Here is a 20,839-nt window from a genome sequence, read left to right as displayed (position 1 = left end):
AAGGAAGTAGGAACACTTCTGCCTGATACCAGCAGGCATCCATCTCCCTAGCAATGCATGGAGGAAGTGTGCAAAGAACAACACTACACAAGAAATACAACATTCTGGCAAATAAGTGAAACAAATAATAAACTATATATTAATTCTAGATCCTAACCAGTTAAATAAAATACCTAAGATCTATTCCAACTCTAAAATTCCATGATTCTTTGGCTCAGATATGGAAAGAAGGGAAAGGAAAATATAGAGGAGATGGTTCAATATCTAGTTGAAAAAAGAAACCAAGAAAAAATGACAGACAGGAAATAAATGCAAAGACAGAGACATAAAATGGAGGGACTTTGCGCAAGCAGAGAAAAATATAGAAGCAGACACACACCCACAGAATAATGCAAATATAGGCAACCATACACAAATAGAATTTTATAGCGAAGTATTCTTATCTTGTAGTTATTTATGGATTATGCTGCCCAAAACTTTAAGCCATGTTGCATTTTTACAACCACAGACGCAAAGGAGACATCTTGGCACGTGCCTTTGTGCGCTAGATAACAGCTGAGCATTCTGGGTAGCTTACAAGCCACAGCAGCTGCTTTCATTAAATTTGATCAATATTTGGGAATGAAAAATGAATCAGAACTAATTCAGTACTTAAGAGTATTCAGAACTCTCATGAGGGGAAATAGGAAAAAATATGTATATATGTATACATATACACACATATAGCCAAACCATGTTTTGTGTGATTTTTTAAAATTAAAATATTCCATTCATAAGAAAAACACATGTTCTTGGGGGCAGCTAGGTGGTTCAGTGGATAGAGCACCAGCCCTGGATTCAGGAGGACCTGAGTTCAAACTGGTCTCAGACACATAACACTTACTAGCCGTGTGACCCTGGGCAAGTCACTTAACCCCCATTCCCCAATCAAAAAAGAAAAGAAAAGAAAAGAAAGAAATAAAAGAAATAAAAGAAAAACACATGTTCAAAAAGAAGAATTAGCTTGGCACCCAGATTTGTAGACTGACCTCCTATAAGAAATCTATTTCTCCCAGTTCCATGATTTGATTTGGCTTGGCCATATTAGAATTGGAATTAAGTGAGGAACATGTTGCCTAGGTTTTACTTAATCTTTGAGGGCATCACAGAGTGAGTGGGATCATAGAAATTCTTGGATGAAAGGAGATGGAACTATTCAGGACCTAGTGGAGGTGATGTACTAAACCAGATTAACGATCGTGCATAAAGGTGTTGTCAGCCAAGCAAGATTGTTGGAGTGAGCAGCCAACTATGAGGTGTGGTTGGAAGAACTGTAGGAAGCCTACATCCCAAAAGAGCTCCTCACCATCCTATAGACTGGTACCATTACTTATTAATTTCTTTGGATTCAAATGCCACTCAAATGAAAATCACCTGGGAGAGGGAAACAAGTGAGACTTTATCAGGCATTGACAGACAAATTAAGAATTAGTCCTGAGATCTTTCCAACTGCAGCTAGTTGATATTATGTGTGTGTGAGAGAGAGAGAGAGAGACAGACAGACAGACAGAGACAGAGAGAGACAGAGAGACAGAGAGAGCCAGACAGAGAGGCAGAGATACAGAGAGAGACAGAGAGAGAGACAGAGAGAGACAGAGAGAAAGAGAGAGACAGAGAGAAAGAGAAGTGTGCACAAAACAACACTACACAAGAAATATAACATTCTGGCAAATAAATAAAACAAATAATAAACTATATATTAATTCTAGATTGTAGCTAGTTAAATAACAGAGAGAGAGAAAGAGAGAGAGAGAGAGAGAGAGAGTCTTTCTATCCCACTCAACCCAGAAGTACAGCTGCCACTTAGAGACCTGATTCTACTACTGATCATCCCAGAAGCTTTGACCTGCTCCATTTTTGAAACCTGGAAAAAGTTGAAAGCCTTTCCTAAATTTGAAAGTCTACAGCTAAGAGTGCCTTCAGGTGGCTGAGAGTACACAGGCATGACCATGGCTGTTGTGAATTTGACTTGGATCTACCAATATTGGAAGTCTTTGAACCTCCTACTGACTGTCCTTGGAAGTGATTAGCTAACCCAAAATAAAAGGAGTGAAAAGGGCTTTTAGAAATCATCTCTTCCATTCCCCTGCCATCAACCAGAAAGGATATCCTCTCCCATCCTAGGTTCACTTTTATGAATGATCTTTATTCTGGTTTAGCACATTGCCTTCACTGAGTCCTGAGTAATTCCATTTCCTTTCTTCCAAGCATTTCTATGATCCCACTTACTCTATGATGCCCTCAAAGCTTAAGTAAACCTACGCAATGAGTTCCTCACCTAATTTCAAGTCCAATACAGCCAAGTTAAATCAAGTCATGGGACTGGGAGAAATAGATTTCTTAAAGGAAGTCAGCTGAAATCAGTTGACCCTTCTTTAGGCTGCTTGGTGCCCCACCCTCTTCCTGGAGGATCACCATATCGGTGCCATACTTAGTACAGACACCCAATCAGAATTAACCTTACTACAGCTTAGAACTCCCAGTTTCAATGATCTAGCTAGTTGATTTTGAAAGAAGAAGAAGAAAGTTATAAGGAACCAAGTGCAAACTGGGGAAGGATAAAACATAGGGATGGAAAAGCTTTACAATTTTTCCTACTCCCAGACTGATCCCTGCTATTAATCTGCCTGGCATATAGTAGATGCTTAATAAATAGAGACACTCTTTTCTCTCTATTTTCTCTCTCTTCCTTTCTCCCAAAGTCAGCTATACATGTATACCTAAGAATCCAAATACAAAGGTGTTGTTGGAGGATGTGGGGAAAAGGGAAATCTGCAGGAAGGTGTAGGTATGTATTTAGGGAAGAGGTTGCCTAATCCCGTCCTGCTTCTTTCCTTTTCCTCTGAGCCTCAAAAGGAAAGGAACTACCACAGATATAGCTGGAGGAACTGGGATTAGATAACAGGAAAACCTTCCCATCTGAGTAGTATGACAAAGGAAAGGATGAGAAGCTCTAGTGAGAACCCCTTTGCTGAGAGGTAAGAAGAATGCTCTCATTTTCTAAACTTAGATTGCAGGCTTCATAGCTATAAAGGACCTTGGAGAGCACCTAAACCGGGCAGTTTCAACCTTCTTTTGTGTTGTGGACCCCTAGGCCATCTGGTGAAGTCTGTGGACCTCTTCTCAGAATAGTGTTTTTAAATGCATAAAATAAAGTACATAGGTTCACTAAAGAAACCAATTATATTGAAATGCAGTTATCAAAACATTAAAAAATATGAATCAAGTTCTAGGACCCCTGTTAAGCACCCCTGCTCTAGGCTATCTTGTGGATGAGGAAAGTGAGGCCAAAAGAGAAGAAATGACTTATCCAAAAAGTAACAGAGCCAACATCTGAACCCAAGTCCTCTGGGTCCAAATCCAATGCTCATTCCCCCCCCACCACATACACACACACAAAGGGGTCCACTTCCCTAAAAAATGATGGAGATAAGATTCAAAGAAGCTAAATTTTCTGGGGTCAGAAAAGAGCAGACCAGAAGTCAGGCCTTTGTTGGCCAAAGTGTTGAGACCTGAGCTCTATGAGGTACCCAGGAAGAGGAACGGGGTGGGGGAGGGGGAGGTTAAAGATGATTGGGGGAAAGGGGGCTGGTCACAAGAGGAGAAAGGGAATAATTGCTGAGGTGGAGAAGAGTGGTGAATAGCTAGTAAAGCTTTTTGGCAGCCTAGGGCTCTGTGGGCCCTGCTTGCTTTGGGAACCACAAAGCCAAAATGTAAAGGAATCTGTTTTCTTAGGAAAACACATACTTATACATTCTGAGTAATTTCCCGTGGAACAAGACAAAAAATAAACATAACACCCTAAATGGTTTTTTGCTTACAAATGGATTCGGGTAGAAAAAATTGGGAGAGGAAAAATATAGGGTCAGGGGAAATCTCAATGCCATTTCCAAACCTCAGAAACAGCTTTGAGGTGGGGGGGGTGGAACTGGGGAAAGATGGGGGAGGGAAGTTGGGAAAAGGGTATTGAGTAGTGGGATGGATGGACTTGGAGGTCACTCAGCTTCCTTCTCTGAACTCCTTCATCCAGCCCTGATGGGGATCTGAATTTTACACTAGAAGAGAGGATATATTTTGTATGTCCAGGAGGCCAGGACTCTAACTAAGTGGAGTCCAGATTCCTGAAGATGACATCCAGGGGAAAGGAAATCATGGGCCCAGAAGCTAGAAGCTTCAACTGTAGACTAAGGAACAAGTTTATTCTGAAAAAAAAAAAAAACGATATCCAGATGATATAGGAAAGACAGGTATTGGGAATATCATCTGGTCTGTTTCCTAAGCTAATGTTGGCTGCTAAGATATCCTGGTCTGGCTACAGTGGGATGTAAAGATAATTCACAAGTCACAATAGAATAAATAGATACTTGGATACTTTGATGGAACTGTAATTTCATCAATGTGGGTACTCCCTTCAATGGTACAGTTTACAAACCATGTGTTTTCATCCCATGAAACTCTTGACCAAGGCCTGCCATAAATCCTCCATAGGGAAATCTACCCAACATCCCAGGGGCCTTCATAGAGATGTCTTGAGCACATAGACCATTCAAGCATAGTACAAGTCTCACATGATTCTGGAATAACCCTACACTAACCCCAGCTTAGGGGTATGGTTATGAGAGATGTCATGGGGACTGAATAGACAAAACTGGGGTAAATACTAAAAAGTCAAAGATGACTCCAAGGTTACAAACCTCAGTGACTGTAAGGATGGTGGAATCAAAAGCAGACATAGGGAAAAGTAGAAGGATGAGTTTTTGCAGAAAGATAATGAGCTCTGTTTAGGACTCATGGAGTTTGAGAAGCCTAAAAGATATCTAGTTCAAAATATCCAGACATAATTGGTGATATGAGACTAGATTTCAAGAGAGATACCAGATATGTTGTTCTTATAAACCTGGTTATGCAAGTATGGTCAAAATCCCCATCTGGTGTACTCTCCACTAACAGACCAAGAACCAAAATTTTAAAAATGGCTCTTTTAAATAAGGACAGCAATATAAATAATAAAGGAAATACATATTGTCTCTCTCCTCCAGGTTTTTGTGACATTGTTCTTTCAGTTCTCTTCCTAAGTATCTGATCACTCCTTTTTTAAATTAATTTATTTTTAGTTTTCAACATTCACTTCTATAACATTTTGAGTTCTTAATTTTCTCCCGCTCCCTCTCCTCCCCCTCCCCAAGACAGTGTGAAATCTGATATGGGCTCTACATATACATTCATATTAAACATATTTTCACATTAGTCATATTGTAAAGAAGAATTAGAACCAATGGGAGGAAGCATGAGAAAAAAGAAACAAAACAAAACAAAACAAAAAAGAAAGAGAGAAAATAGTATGCTTTGATCTGCATTCAGATCCCATAGTTCTTTTTCTGGATGTGGATAGCATTTTCCATCATGAGTCTTTTGGAGTCTTTTGGAGATCCTTGCATTGCTGAGAAGATCTAAGTCTATCAAAGCTAGTCATCACACAATGTGGCTGTTACTCTGTACAATGTTCTGGTTCTGCTCACTTCACTCAGCATCAGTCCATACAAGTCTTTCCAGGTTTTTATAAAGTCTGCCTGCTCATCATTTCTTATAGCACAATAGTATTCCATTACATTCATACACCACAACTTGTTCAACCATTCCCCAATTGGCGGGCATCCCCTCAATTTCCAATTCTTGGCGACCACAAAAAGAGCTGCTATAAATATTTTGGTACATGTGGGTCCTTTTCCCATTTTTATAATCTCTTTGGGATACAGACCAAGAAATGGTGTTGCTGGGTCAAAGGGTATGCACAGTTTTATAGCCTTTTGGGCATAGTTGCCAATTGCTCTTCAGAATGGTTAGATCAGTTCACAACTTTACCAACAATGCATTAAGGTTCCAATTTTTCCACATGTTCTGCAACATTTATCCTTTTCCTATTTTGTCATGTTGGCCAATCTGATAGGTATGAGTTATTTTGATTTGCATTTCTCTAATCAATAGTGATTTAGAACATTTTTTCATGTGACTACAAATAGCTTTAATTTCTTCATCTGAAAACTGCTTGTTCATACTCTTTGACTATTTATCAATTGGGGAATGACTTGTATTCTTATAATTTGACTCAATTCTCTATATACTTTAGAAATGAGGCCTTTCTGATAACTCCTTTTTTTTTTTTGGTAAGGCAATTGAGGTTAAGTGACTTGCCCAGAGTCACACAACTAGTGAATGTTATGTGTCTGAGGCCAGATTTGAACTCAGGTCCTCCTGACTCCAGGGCCAGGACTCTGTACACTGTACCACCTAGCTGCCCCATGATAACTCCCTCTTATTCTCCTCATCTGCATCATCATCCATATCCCACTCCCTAACTGTGAGTATACTCCTTGGGTCTGACTGTCCTAAGCCCTCTATTCTCTTCTCTAGCATTCTCTCTATACTCTCTCAGTGATCTTATCAGAATTTGTGTCTAAGTTTCATCTCTAAGAAGATGACTCCCAGATCTAGATTTCAATATATCTAGTATCTCTCCTGAACTCTGGTTTCATATCACCAACTACCTCTGGACATTTTGAAACAGATGTCCTGTAGACATCTCAAATTCCACATGTCCTAAATAGAACTCATTATCTTTCTCCATATCTTACTCCATATCTTTCTCATTATTTTTCTCCATTATCTTTTCTCATCCTTCTTCTACACTAAACCCTCCCAATCACTCAGGTTTACAACCTTGGAGTCATCCTTGACTTTTCAGTGTTTACCCCACATACCCAGTCAACTTCCGAGTCTTGTATATTCAGTCCCCAAAATATCCCACACCACCATCCCCTTCTCTTTACTCACACAGCCACCACTATAGTGTAGACCTCTTCATCTTCTCTCACATGGACTATTATAAAAGCTTCTAATTGGCCTCCCTGCCTCAAATCTCTCACTTCCCCAATCTATCATCTACACAGAAGCCAATATGATTTTCTAAAGGACATATATGACCATGTCACTCCTCTGCCCAAAAAATATCTAGTAGATGCTACTGTACCTATAATTAAGTACAAATTCCTTTGTTTGGCATTTTATAACCTAGTTCCAACCTACTTTTCTAGTGTTCTGATATATCATTTTCCTTTATGTACCGACACAATAGTCTGATGTTTGATTAAAAAAAAAAACAAAGATCCCAATTACTGAGGTAAGAACTCATCATTTGACAAAAACTGATAGTAAAACTAGAAATCAGTCAGACAGAAACTAAGCATAGACTAACATCTCATACTATATAACAACATAAGCTCTAAATGGGTACATGACTTAGACGTAGAGATGAGATCATAAACAAATTAGAGAAGCAAGGAAGAATTATCTTTCTGATTTAAGGATAAAAGAAGAGTCCATGAGCAAACAAAAGATTGAAAGGATCACAGAAGAGAACATGGCCAGTTTTAATTGCATAAAATTAAAAAATGTTTGCACAAATAAAACCAATGCAGCTAAAATTAGAAGGGAAGCAGATAAATGGGAAAAAATCTTTGCAGAAAATTTCTCTGGTAAAAATCTTATTTCCAAAATAAATAACAAACTTATTCAAATTTGTAAGAATGAGAGCCATTCCCCAATTGATAAGTGGTCAAAGAATATGAACAGGCAGTTTTCAGAAGAAGAATTCTAAGTTATCAATAGCCATATGAAAAGTCCTCACATCATTAAAAAATTAGAGAAATAAAATTTAAAGCAACTCTGAGGTTCCAATTCACATCCATCAGATTGGTAAAAGTGACAAAAAAGAAAGTGAGAAATGTTGGAGGAGGTGTGAGAAAAAAAAAGAACATTGACACTTTGTTGATAGTGCTGTCATTCTGGAAAGCAATTTAGAATTATGTCCCCCAAAAAATTATGTATGACCTTTGCTTAGCAATATCACTATACCCCAAAGAGAGCAAAGAAAAATGAGAAGGATCCATATATGCAAAAATATTTATAGCAGCTTTTTTACAGCAGAAGAAATCTGCAAACCAAAAGCATTCCCATTAACTGGAGAATAGCTGGGAAAAAAATGTGGCATATAAATGTACTAGAATACTATCCTTCCATAAGATAGAATGAAAAGAATAGTTCAGTGAAACCTAATCAGATTTGTATGAGTTCTTGCAGAATGAAGTGACCAGAATAAGAATAATTTGTATGATAAAAACAAATATTAATATGACATATGATATGATATGACATATAATAACAACTTTGAAAGACTTAAGGACAATGATCAATACAATGACCAGCCATGAGTCCAGAGGACCAATGATGAAATATATTACTCATCTCCTGACAGGTGATGGACTCCGAGTGCAGAATGAAACATATTTTTGGACAGGTACAATGCATGGAATTATTTTTCTTGACTATCCATATTTGTTACAAGGTTTGTGTTTTTTTCCCAGTGGGAGATAGGAAATAGAAACTCAGTTTTTATTCATTGAAAAATAAAATTTAACTTTAAAAATTACCATAGAACTTCAAAACACCTCATGGAGGCATTTAGTAACAGTTGAGACATGACCTTTACCCTGCATTCCTGTCCTTTATATTCTTCCACCAATAAAAATTTTCAGTCCCTGAAAATCATATCTGGTATACAGGTATAGTTTCTATCCATTAATTTACATATAGCAAGTTTATATGAACACTACTATAGATACAGAGACCATTTGTAGGTATCTTCTAATGAGCAAGCATCCCATAACAAAGTTCCATTAGTAGTCAAAGCACAGAGATCATTTTTTAATTCACCCAATCACATGCAGCTAGGTGGTTCAGTGGATCAAGTGCCCATTTTGTAGTCAAGAAGACTCACCTTTGTGAGTTCAAGTCTGGCTTCAGACACTAGTCATATGAACCTGGGCAAGTCACTTAACCCTGTTTGCCTCAGTTTCCTCAGCTGCAAAATGAGCTGGAGAAGGAAATGGGGTCACAAAGAATCGGACACACCTAAACAACAAATGCAAGGCACACATTATTACAATCTACCAGTGGTCACCATCTGGTGATATACGTAACTTCTTCATCCATTAACCCTGGAGCATCTTGGATACTGCCTTTCTTCAACTGGAAAATGAGAGAGTTGAACTAGATGATCCCTAAGATCTCTCCAAGTTCTAGCATTCTTTGAAAGAGCCTAAGAATAAGAGTAAGAGATTTTAGATTTCACTTCGGACCACTTCTACAGCCTTCCTTACAACTCCTGACTAGCTCTCTAGGTTTGTTTATACCATTAACTCTGGTTTGACCCAACACAAAATTCAGGGCACTTTCCCAAATCATTACTTAGACCATTTTTTTTGGCCAGGTCCTTTCTATCCATCAGGCCTTGTTCATTGCCCCCTAATCATTATCATCATACTATGACTGTTGGGTATCAAGGACAAGGGATTCAATTCAAATTCAGAAAGGCTGCATTAAGCATCTATTATGTGACAGGTTCTGTATTAAGCTCTGAGAATACAAAGACAGAAACAAAACAGTCCCAGACCTCAAGGAATTTATGTTCTCCTGGAGTGAAACAACATGTACAAATATCAGTAAATGTAATTATACTTGTATTTATATATTTGTACTATACATACACAGATATTATAAAGGCAAAACTGACAGCAAGTAATTGGACACAGGAGGATCAGGGAAAATGGAGAGTTGAGTGTGGTGTTGATAGTACAAAGATCAGAAAGATGGTGGTGCCCTCAAGAGAAATTGGAAATTTCAGAAGAGTGGATTAAGGGTAAAGATAAGGAATTTCACTTTGGGCATATTGAATTTGAGATGCCTGTGGCACATTCAAGTGGAGATTCTAGGAAGCAGTTGGTGTGATGGGAATGAAACTCAGAAAAGAGATGAGGACTGGATATATAGATTCAGAAGTCCCAGTTTTGACACACTCTGACTCTGCGATGGAAGCCGAGTCACTTAACTTGTCAATGTTCTAGACTAGTGGTATCAAACTCAATTTAAAACAAGTCCACTAAACTATTCATCAGGATCAGTGGTTATGGAAATCTATCTTACCCTACAGGAAAATAGGGGGGAAGGGGATAAAAGGGGGGGGAATGATAGAAGGGAGGGCAAATTGGGGGAGGGGGTAATCAGAAGCAAACACTTCTGAGGAGGGACAGGGTTAAAAGAGAGAATAGAATAAACGGGAAGCAGGATAGAATGAAGGGAAATATAGTTAGTTTTTCACAACATGACTACTATGGAAGTGTTTTGCATGACTACACATATATACCTATATTGAGTTGTTTGCCTTCTCAATGAGGGTGGGTGGGGAGGGAGGAAGGGAGAAAAGTTGGAACCCAAAATTTTAAAAACTAAATGTTAAAAATTGTTTTCACATGCAACTGGGAAATAAGATATATAGGCAATGGGTATAGAAATCTATCCTGCCCTACAGGACAGTAGAAGGGGAAGGGGATAAGTGAAGGGGTGGGGGTGATAGAAGGGAAGACAGATTAGGGGAAGGGGTATTCAGAATGCACTCCATCTTGGGGTTGAGGGAGGGGCAAGAAGAGGAGAAAATTTGGAACTCAAAATCTTGTGGAAGTGAATGTTGAAAACTAAAAATAAATAAATTAAAAGAATCTGAAAAAAAAGGATACCTTCAGGGTCAAGTTTCAATTTAGAAAACCACAAATTAGCATTAGCTATGTTGTATCATATTTTTGTTTATATTGTTAAACATTCCACAATTACATTTTAATCTGGTTCGACTGCACTCTGCAAGCTTCACACCCCTGTGCCTCTACTACTATATGGTGTGTCGACCTGCAATGGGAGAGAAGGTTCCTCATTCGGGGTGCCCCCGTGACAAATAAATCACAGCTCCAGTCTATATCCCTCAGTACCACCATATCATAAAATCTACTTCTCAGAATCAATAAAACTAGCTGAGGAAAAACCAAGGCCCAGAGAAAGGAAGAGACACCCAGAGATTACCCAGTAAGTTAGTGGCAGGGCAAGGATTAGTACTGATGTCCTAGGTGATCATGACACTAGGCCATCCTGCCTCATATAAGGCCTTACAGACTGTCTGGGGTCACCATGTTGAATTATTCCATTCAATTTGATAATTACCTATTAAGCACTAAATCACCCTGGTGGGTACCAGAGATAAAAAGACAAAAATCAAGTAGTCCTTTCCCTCAAGGTAACACTGGAATAGACTACAATGTGCCGATAAATAAGTTAAAACAAAATATGTATGAAGTAAATGCCAAATAATGTCAAGGAGAGGAGTTTTAGCAGGGTATCATGAAACCTTGAGGGTCTTTGTGGTACCCACTTTTCCCCTTCTAGCAGGAGTTGCTCTCCATGGTTTGCTCTGCAGGGAAACAACAGCTAGGATCTTGCCAACATCTACCAGTCCTCTCCCTCAGTTCCCCCTAGCCTTGTCTTTTGTCCTTTGCCTGCCAGATTCCTTAATTAGATTTTCTTTAAAGATGAGCTCTTCAAACTACTATTTTAAACAATTGCCTCTCTTTCTCCACTGCATTACTAACCTCTCATCCTTTCCAGGATAGTTCTGCCCTTCCACCTCCCCAGTAACTGCTGCTAATGGCCACAATGAGAGGGGAGGTTGGCATTTACCACTTGGTGGCCAGCCCTTGGGCAGGGTCCAGCTAGGGCTCCTAGGCATTTCTATCAAAGGAGACCAGACTCAGCTTTCCTTGACGTATGCTGAGGAATGCCAGTAAAAGGCCACAGCCCCCACAGGCGATTGGCACAATATTTGGGCTAGGAAGGGATGGACAGAAAGGAAATAGATCTGTGTCCACCCCTTGACCAGCAAAATCAACAAATCGATTGCCTCTACCCTGGTCTTTTCAAGGGGGAAGAGCCCAGGAGGGAAGTCAATGATACTAATACCATTCCCCAACCCACCCCTCTAAATACTCAAGTGTATGACCTGGAGCAAATCCTTGGGCTCTCTGGTCCTCACTTTTCCTAAGGAGGGAAAATCCACTTACACCTCAAAGAAAGATAAGGAGAAAGGCTGTTAAGAACAATGTGACAGTCATAGAATCACATATTTTGACCTGGAAAGGTCATTGGTAATCACCACATAGCTTAAGAGTTGGGAGGGACCTGAGTAGTCATTTGGTACAACCCATGCATGAAAAGAATCCCTATTTTCACAGACCTAGCAAGCAGTCATCCAGCCCTTGCTTGAAGACCTCCAGGGTGGGGGAGTCAAACCTCTCTGATTTTACAAATGGAGAAACTGAGGCCTAGGGGCATTAAGTGATTTAGACAAGGTCAGACAGACAGCAAAAGCTAAAGCATAGATTTGAAACTAGACTACCTGACTTCAAATCCAGTGATTTCTCCACTAGAAAATAAAAGGTTTTGTTATCATATTTTTTATAACTCATATGAACAATTATAATATCTCATTTGATCTTCGTGACAGTTCTGCAAGGTGGGTACTACTATTATCTCCATTTTACAGATGAGAAAACCAAGGCAAAGGAAGGCCAAATAACTTCCCCCCCAAGTGTCTGAGGCAAGATTCAGATCCAGAGTTTCATGACTCCAATCAAGTCCAGCATTCTACTAGGTCATGATAGAGGCATAGAGTACCACAATTATTTAGTCCCAGGTACAATCACAGTACTCATATGCCTCCTCTGGCCTTGGGCTCCTGGCAGAATCAGATTTAGCCCAACAGACTAACTTCTAATCTGGAAGTCTAGGAAGGATACCAGAGAAAGAGATCAGTCATGCTCCCCATGAGGAGACCACATTGCCTACCTTCTAATGGCATCCAAGACAGTCAGGTGAAGCTAGAAATCCTGAGGAATAGTCCACCTGAGTAGTGTTACAAGATATTTGTAAGTAATCATTGAGGTTATCCTTCTATGTTGTCTCTGTTGGCCTCTGTGTCTGTCTCTCTCTGCATCTCTCTCTGTCCCTCTCTGTCTCTCTATTTCTCTCTCCTCTCTCTCCTCACCCCTTGCCAAATAGTAACATTTCATTATTCTAGGCAACGAATCTGGTCAGAATTTCCAGAAGGAAAGAGGCTGTTCTAACACTGATAGTGTCACTTTAACAAGGTCCAACTGTCCCTTGATATAAAGTTAACTCTTTATAAAGTATGAATTCCTTGACTTGTCCTCACTTATCCCCATTGACTCAACATTGTGGAGGATTGATTAATTCATGGCCAGTTCTTATTCCCTGGGCTATATGCTTGGACTTTAAAAGGGACATGAGGCACAGAAGAAGAACTAGAACTGGAAAATAGAATGGAGAGAATCAAGTATGACAGACACTACCACCCCCACAAGCTCATATATATATATGTGTGCATGCACACACACACACACACACACACACACACAGACTCACTTTAATATTTCCCTGGAGCACATGGTTCCTTGGTGAAAGAAGGCTACTTGGAGTCAAAAGGTCTTTTTGTATAGTAGAAAAAGCATTGAACTGAGAGAAAGAAGATGTATATTTTATTCTTAGCTCTATGACTAACTTAAGATATTATTCTGGACAGATCATTCATCTCTCTGTGCCTCAGCTTCTTCCTCTGTAAGTTAAGGGGGTTGTATATGATCACCAAATCTCAAAATGGGACAAGAACTAGAAAGTCATCTACTCTAACCCATACCTGAACAGGAATCCCTTCTATAACATCACTGGCAGTTGGTCATTTGGGTTTGGTGACTGAAAGCTCACTATCTCCAAAGACTGCCCATTCTATTTTTGGCCAGCATTAAATATTAGGAAATTTTCTTCATATCAAGCCAAGATTTGCTTCTCCACATTTTCTACTCATTACTCCTAGCTCCATGCTCTGGACCTAAACAAAACAGGCCTAATCCCTCTTCCTTGTGACCGTCCTTCAAATATTTGAAGACAGCTATCATGTTTCGCATAAGTCTTCCCTTCTACAGGTTAAGGGTCCAGCTGAAGCATGGATTCAACTTATTCTCATGTGGCATGATCTCCAATCCTCTCACTGGTCATCCATCTCTGGGCTTTTTCCCATTTGTCAATGTCCTTCCTAAAATGTAGCTCTCAGAACTTAACACAATACTCTGGATGTGGTATAAAGGAGGGAGGGAATAAACATTTATAAAGCACCTACTGTGTGCCAGGCACTGTATTAAGTGCTTTACAAATATTATTTCATTTGATCCTTACAACAACCCTGTGAAGTAGGTGCTATGATCCTTCTCATTTTACAGTTGAGGAAACTGAGGCAGACAAAGATTAAGTGATTTTCCTAGAGTTGCACACAGCTAGCATGTGTCTGAGGCTGGATTTGAACTCAGATCTTCCTGACTCTAAGCCCAAGGCTACATCCACTGAGCCACCTGACTGCCTCAGTATGCTATTGCAGAATATAGTGGAACTCATCCCCTTGCTCATTCTGAACTTGATGAACTCTCTTATGGTATGTTAAGATTACATTAGTCATTTTTTTTGGTAAATGTCACATCATTAATGTATACAAAGATTATATACTTTTATACCCCAAAGGAGATCAGAAAAGGAAAAAAAAAGCTCTATATGTAACAAAATATTATTAGCAGCACTTTTGTGGTGGCAAAGAACTGGAAACGAAGTTGATGCTCATCAACTGGGAATTGGCAAAACAAACCATGGTACATGAATGGAATAGAATGGAATATTCCTAAGTCATAAGAAATAAGAAATATGAAGGATTCAGAGAAGGAGGGGAAATCCATTATTCTTATTGCCTCTAGGAGCAAATACAAAACACTCTGTTTGGCATTCCAAGCTCTTCATAACCTAACCTCCTCCTACCCTTCTAGTCTTCTTATACCTTACTCCCCAACAAATACTGTTTATAGTCCAATGACGCTGGCCTCCCAGATGTCCCACAAGCAACACATTCCATCTCTTGGCTCCAGGAATTTTCTCTGGCTATCTCCAATGCCTGGAACTTCCTCCCTCCTCTTCTTTGACTACTGACCTCCTTGCCTCCCTTTAAATCCCAACTAAATCCCACCTTCTTCAAAAAGACTTCTTCAACCCCTCTTAATTCCTGTGCCTTTTCTCTGTTAATTATTTTCTATTTATCATGTATCTATACATATACACACACATACATACATACACACATATACACATATTCTTTTATATTTTACATTTATCCTTTATATATATCATATATATGTATGTATGTATGTATGTATGTATGTACATCCTTCGCATATATTTGTTTGCATGGTGTCTTCCCCACTAGACTGTAAGCTCCTTGAGGGCAGAGACTTTACCTGTTTTTGTATGTTCGGTACTTAGCACAATGCCATGCACATAGTAGGTGTTTAATAAATGTTTATTGATTGATTGATACAGAGTAAAGTAAGAGGAACCAAGGAAAATAAAATACACCATGACTACAATAGAAATGGAAAGAACTACAACTACAAAAGAAAGTGAGTGATAAGGGGAAGCTAGGTGGCGCAGTTGATAAAGCTCCAGCCTTGGAGTCAGGAGGACCTTAGTTCTAATTCAGCCTCACACATTTGACACCTACTAGCTGTGTGACCCTGGGCAAGTCACTTAACCCTGATTGCCTCACAAAAAAAAAAAAGAAAGTGAATGATAATTTTAATCCTCATGACCAAGGTAGACCCCAGAGAATAATTGATGGAATGTATTTCCTTCTCTTCCTTTGCAGAGATAGAGAGCTATGGGTGTGGAACATTGCATAACAATGTCAGATTTGGTTGATATCTTAGTTTTGCTGAACTGCTTTTTTTTTTCTCTTTATTTTTATACTTTGAAGGGGAGAAGAAATTAGGGTGATATAAAAACAGAAATATCAATAAAAAAAGTTTTAAGGGGCAGCTAGGGGGTGCAATGGATAGAGCTCCAGCTTTGGCGTCAGGAGGACCTGAGTTCAAATCTGACCTCAAACACTTGACACTTATTAGCTGTGTGACCACGGGCAAGTCACTTAACCTTAATTGCCTCACCAAAAAAAAAAAATTTAAAACTCTGTCTTCTTCTGTAAGAAATGCCCTTTGGGATGACAGGACCAATTGAAAAGAAGCACTCCCCTTCCTTCCTCTAACCAACTCCCCCACCTCTCAGCACTCCCTAAAGATGTGTGAGTGACCTTTGCCAAAGCACCTGCTGGTGTCTGTGCATGTCAGGGGAGCCAGGCTCAGCCTCAGAGTTATTTTTACAAGTGTAAGCTAATACCCCACTGTGCCCCAAGGCTTTCCAAGAAAATCCAGAGAGACACGAGCCTCGGTGGCTCCTGGGAGCCCAGACCACAGAACACCTTTGGCACAGCTGTGGTGCAGAGTATAGCTTGATTTCGAAATAAGGCCCTCAACAGGCCTAGTTCATAGATCACTGTCTCTCAGAAGCCCTTATGTGATCTTGATGTCTACACATTCAAAGGAAGTACAAGTCAACCTAGTTATTCTCTACTTAAGTTTCTGTTTGCTGCTATTTCAAAATCTACATCCAAAATCCTCATCTTTTCCAATATGAGAAAACTGTAAAGGATCCGGTCATTTTTTAAATAAGGGACTAGGGGAGGAGAAAGAGCAAAGAGAGAAGGAAAGAAGTGAAGAATGTTTAACCTGGAATACTAGAGGCACCCTAGGGTAGTGTATTGAGACCTGAGGTCACAAGAGCCAGGAATTCAATCAGTTCAATTTCTGACTCTGATATAGAGTCTTTGTGATTCTTAACAAGTCTTTTAACCTCTCAGGCAACTTTCCAACACCCTAAGTTGCAAAGTAAATGCTGATTGGCATTAATAAAAGGAGTTTCCTCACTGGGAGTTCCTTATACTAATGAAATAATAGGTCTAATGTATAAATACACACATACATGTACCTATACATACATATATATATATATATATACATAAAACTCAGACTATATAAAAGTATGTATATATATATACATGTAGTATATATATACATGTGATATCTGTGTATAAGCACAAGAGAGCCTACCCAAAATCATTGTGCTTATGGTTGTTTTCACAGAGCCTCCCTGCAACCCTTGGGACCATGCTCCTGGGGGCTCATGCTGCCAAGGACCTCCTTTTAAGAGCAGACGGGAACTGGTTTTTTTCTCCAACTTCTTCAACTTCTGTCTCTTCCTCCCTCCAACTACTCCCCCTCCCCAATCCCTGACTCTTTGCCCAGGAAAGCCAGTGTGGAGAGGCCTCTGTTTACAAAATTATAAGCTTCCTTTGTCCCCAGCCTCCTCCTGTTACAATAACACTCCTCAGCTCTTCGAGAGCTTTGGGGGGGCTGGAAAATATGACTTCACCACTTAAGGATTTTTCTGCTTTCACAAGTGGGTATGGTTGGGAGGGTTGAGGGGGGCTGAGGGAAAGGGGAGTAAAAGAAGAGGGAAAAAAAAGAAAATGTCCTATCTGACCCATGTGGAAAAAGCAGAAGTATAGCCCGGTCACCATGGCCCTAGTTCAGATACAGAGACAGTCACAAAGGGCCCCTCAAGAACTCCCACCCCCTCCCCTGGACTGGTGTCTACTCTGCATAGGAAGAGTTCCAAAAAAGGAAACAAGCACTTATTAAGCACCTACTATGTGTCAGGCACTGTTCTAAGTGCTTTTCAAATGCTCTATCGTTTGGTCCTCACAGCAGTCCTTGGAAGGAGGTGCTCCAATTATCCCTATTTTACAGTTGAAAAAACTAGGACAGACAAGAAATTAAGTGACATATTCTGGGTCACACAGGTAGGATGTATCTGAGGCCATGTTTGAACTCACATCTTCCTGATTCTAGGCATAACTCTTTATATACTATGCCACTTAGATGCCTCCTCCAAGGCATCCCCTTACCTCCCTATTCCTCCTACCCCACCCCCAGGTCTAAATACTAGGGCCCACTGTGGTACAGTAGGGGAGGGAAGGAAATGACTGTCTCTGAAGTCATAGGACTAGGGTTCAAATTCTGCCTCTGGTATGTAATACCTGTGCAACCTTGGGTAGCTTATGTAACCTCTGAGGTCCTCAGTTTCCTCCTTTGTTAAAAAGAGCATAGAGAGGCAGCTTGTCACTTAACTTTTGTGGTCCTTAGTTTCTTCATCTATAAAATGGGTGTAGAGAGGCAATTTCATGTAGTAGATTGAGATCTGGCCTCAGAGCCCAAAAGACCTGGGTTCAAGTCCTTACTTCCACTTATTCTGGCTATGTGATCCTAGGCAAGTTATTTAACCTCTCCCCACTCTAGGCCAGAGGTGTCAAACACGCAACCTGATGCCCAATATTCCCCAGAAATATTTAACAAAATAAAGTAAAATTCAATAGAATATAGATAATGTTAATATGTAGTTTTCTAAGTCAATATGCTGCCCATAGGGATCCTTATGTACAGTTTAGTAACCCTGTTTCTTTTTGAGTTTGACACCTCAGCTCTAGGCATCTCTATAAAACTATTAAATTGCAGATTAAGTACCAACCTGTTTGGTAAAGGGAATTTCCTCACACAAGTGAAATTTCAAGTCTAGTTCCTACCTAAAATGAGAGTGAGTATTGGACTAAATGGCTTTTGAGGCACTTTCTGACTTGAGTTTCTCTAGTCCTGTGAGCCCCTGGAATGGGGCTCAATCCACTAAAATTTTTACTAAAAGCAGCTAAATGACATTTGGGATCAGAGACTGATTTGCCACATTTATTCATTCAAAAAGTGTTTCTTGAGAGCCTTGTATGTGCCAAGCACCCCTGCTAGGCACTTCGAGGGGGATACAAAGAGTGATAAGTCATGGTCATTGCCCTCAAAGCAAAAGAGGAGTCATCTAGTGGGAAACAGAAAGCCTATGCTAGCTTCCCCACTGCCCAAATGCATGCTCCCTCATTCAAAGCCAACGTTATTCAAACATAGAGTATAAGTTAGTGCTGGACAAAATCTTAGTAAATTATCAAGTGACCTACCTGAAGCTATATGACTGTAAGTAGAGGAACTGGGCCTAGAACCCAGGGCTACTAAGCTCTGTCTACTCAGTCAGAACTCTCTCATCTCTGAAGTTAACTTCCAAATAATTGATTATCTCTAGTCTCCAGCTGCCTACTCCCAGGGCCAAGATACTCCCACTTACAAACACCCCAATTTCTCCCAGTTCTCCCCCATTCTTTAAGACTCCTCAGAATATTAGAGTTGAGAGGGCCCTTGGATATCTGTTCCAACCCACCCACTTCATTTTACAGATGAAGAAATTGAGGTCCAACAAGTTTGCAGCAAAATCAGAATTAGAACCTGTGTCTCATGTCGAAAATAAATCCCTTTCTCTTAAGCCCTCCCTTAAGCCTGACTGAAGATTTTCCACATTACCAACTACATATAAGGAGCCCTGTATTTTAACTGAGCAGTTTAACTAGGTTAAGGCATTACATTCCTAAAAGAGACTCATACCAGCAGATACTCATTTAGTGGAGACAGTTCAGTGGGGGTTTTCACTGGATCTGAATTTGAATCCTGGCTTTGCCAGGGACCCTCAGGGACTCTAGTATCTTCAGACAAGTCTCTCCACCTTCCTAAGTCTTAGTTTCCCTATTTATAAAATACTGGCATTGGACTAGAGCAGGGTCCTTAACTAAAATATTTTGATTACTGTATTTTTAACCATATAACTGATCTCCTTTTTTTGTTTTTTGTTTGTTGTTTTATGCACTCAAAAACATGATTCTGAGAAGGGGTTTACAGGCTTCATCTGACTACAAAAGGCAGCCAGGCCACACTAAAAGTAAAAAACCCTTGGGCTGGAGAACTCTCTTTTGCCTCTTTTTGTATTCCCCAGTGCTTAGCACAGTAGGCACACAGTAGGTTCTTAATCAACCCCATAATGTAACGTAGCAAAAAGCAAGGCCCCATGGAACTCAGGATGGGTGAAGGACCTTGAACTGAATTGACTATAAGCTCGGTAAGGATGAGGACCATATCTGATCTAAATGTTGTATGTACCTTTAAGATAAAGATAAAGATACAGGGCTCTGCATGCAGTAAGTAATTAATAAATGTTTGTTGAATGAATAAATGAAAGGTGATCAATAAATATTGAATGAATGAATGAATGTCAACTGGAGGGAACCAAGGAGGAGGGATGGAGAGGGGCTTCCAAAGGCACATTTTATCTTCTTCATAATTTACTAAAGAAAAAGGGCTCCCATATTCAGTGCTTCTCTTACTCAATCATAGCTTGTAGCATGAAAGGCTAGATTTGAAATCAGGAGGACCTGGGTTCAAATCTCATCTGGAAGGGAGAGGGAGAACAAGCATCTATTAGCTCCTACCATGTGTCAGGCGCTGTGTTAAGTGCTTTACAAATATTTGATCATTTGATCCTTACAACCACCCTGGGAGGCAGGTGCCATTATTATCCTTATTTTACAATTGGGGAAAATGAGATAGAGGTTAAGTGACTTGCCCAGGGTCATGCAGCTAGCTTTGAATTCATGTCTTCCTGACTCCAGGCTTTGTGCTCTATCCACTGCACCACCTGGTTGCCTCTAAGTATCTACCTTAGACACTTAGTCCTGTATGACTCTGGTCAAGTCACCTAATTTCAGCTTCTCACATATAAAATGAGGAGTTAGACTTGATGGCTTCTAAGGGTCCCTTCCAGCTTTAAATCTATGATCTGTAAATAAAGTGGTGTTTTCTCATACCTAGTTTGAGAGACTCTCCAGGAATGAAAGAAAGAAAGAAAGAAAGAAAGAAAGAAAGAAAGAAAGAAAGAAAGAAAGAAAGAAAGAAGGAAGGAAGGAAGGAAGGAAGGAAGGAAGGAAGGAAGGAAGGAA

This window comes from Vombatus ursinus, unplaced genomic scaffold (genome assembly GCF_900497805.2).
Source record: "Vombatus ursinus unplaced genomic scaffold, bare-nosed wombat genome assembly UNPS02014802.1, whole genome shotgun sequence".
Lineage (NCBI taxonomy): Eukaryota > Metazoa > Chordata > Mammalia > Diprotodontia > Vombatidae > Vombatus > Vombatus ursinus.
This window is presented reverse-complemented; position numbering follows the sequence as displayed.